Here is a 2,005-nt window from a genome sequence, read left to right on the forward strand (position 1 = left end):
CTAAATTAGGGACGGCTAGCGAAATTCAAAACAAACTAAGTAACAAAAAGGTTAAATCTTGCTTGTCTAAACAAACGTGCTATTACCATTAAATTTAGATTTATCCTGATAGATTAATACATATTTAGTACGTTGATTTAAATACCTTTGTCGTGAAAGTGCATGTGGTTTGAGAACATTTATATTTGCCTTCATTTGTTGCTAAATGCCCCCTAGTGGCACAGCGGCATGTCTGTGGACTTACAACGCTAGAAACTGGATTTCGCTACCCGTGATGGACAACGCACAGATAGCCCATTGTGTAGCTTTGTGCTTAATTTCAAATAAGCAAACATTGTTTCTAAAATTATTAATCGAACTTTACACTTTAATCAACTATTTGTATGAAAAAAGTCTTTTTGATTGAAATTTTGATCATCCTCAACTTTACCTTTCTTCTGACATGGTGATTAAGTCAGTAATTGTATTTTAAATATTGATTATATTCACGAAAACACAAAGGATTTAATTTGTATATTAATTAATATTTAGACAATTAAATAATTTTCATTTCTTCCGCCAGAAGTTTGATATTTTCAACTTGTAAAGTACCTTATGCTCACGTGGGCAAAAATGGCCAGTTCAGAGACTCTACGATTCAGACTTATCCGTTCATATTTAAGAACCATTAAATTTAAAATAATTGCAATTTATATATCTCCTTGAGAAAACTATCTTTTTCTTATAGTATTCAGTGACAACACGTTCTATTGTGGTTGAGGCAGGAAAATGATACACAGATTTACTTACACTGAGTTACAGTGAAGTTGTTTTATCATGACTTTGGACAGGGGCGGATTTAAGCCGAAATGCCTAGTCAGCTAAAAAAAATGGGACCCGACGAGCTCTATTCATACTTATATTATACATCAAACGAAAGCAAATAATTTCAACAGATAGCTGAATAAATTGACAAACTTAATAAATAAAATAGAGTTAAACTTAAAATAATTGATTTCTAAAAAGCATCATATATATATAAAGGGGCCCGCTCCTGCCTTTAGGCTGTAGTAGACCTTAACTTTTGAGGGAATTAGTGCTTGCAGTTGTTTTATTTTATTATTTTAATTTAACATGTCGAGGTTCTTTTTTCGTAGTTTATCTCATGTTCAGCGTAACTTACAAGGGAAACCACACTGGTAAGAGAAACTATTAAATGTTTTTTTCACATCTCTTGCCAGTTCAACATATCTACCGAACACGCTTGCCCTTTTGTTTTGTTTTACTTTGCGTTGTATCATGTTTTGTTTCAATGTACAATAAATATTTTTGTTTCAACTGCGCCCTTTGTTTACTGTCTCTTTCTGTGCGATGAATTTGTTCAGAGATCGGGGAGAGACACACTCTGTGACTCAATTTCCACGAATCTCCAGTTAGTGAGCTCTAACGTACTACTCTTAGGTAAATCTGCGAACCAGAAAATACCAGAACGATTGGTTCTATCCACATGACAGGTATTTCTCGTTAGAAATAAGGAAGGTCGTAACTTTAAGATATCACTTGACATACCGTTAGAGAAAACCGCTGCCCTCTTAAAATAAACGAGTTGCAGCTTTAGAGTGACTTCCATCACGGGAAAATCAGGTTTTATCTTTGGGGAGGGACACAGAATAAAGATAGTTAGACCGCAAGTGACATAACGAACTTCTTGACTACATGTTATGTGAAAGGCACATATACTTAGAAATTGATAAATTTCGAAAAATAGCCATATTAAAGTAAAAAGGCAGAAAACGCATAGCATGTTTCTTTTGGTTTTGCCCCCAGTGGCCCAGCGGTATGTCTGCTGAGTTACAACGCCAGAATCCGGGTTTCGATACTAGTGGTGGGCAGAGCACAGATAGCCCTTTGTGTAGCTTTGTGCTTAACTACAAACAAACAATCTTTTGGTTTAAATATTTTCGTATCACACATTGGAACTCGGACTGCATTCTTCCATGTGTATTTTTTCCTTCAGTTTTTTATA

The sequence above is a fragment of the Limulus polyphemus genome, unplaced genomic scaffold (assembly GCF_000517525.1).
Source record: "Limulus polyphemus unplaced genomic scaffold, Limulus_polyphemus-2.1.2 Scaffold1119, whole genome shotgun sequence".
NCBI lineage: Eukaryota > Metazoa > Arthropoda > Merostomata > Xiphosura > Limulidae > Limulus > Limulus polyphemus.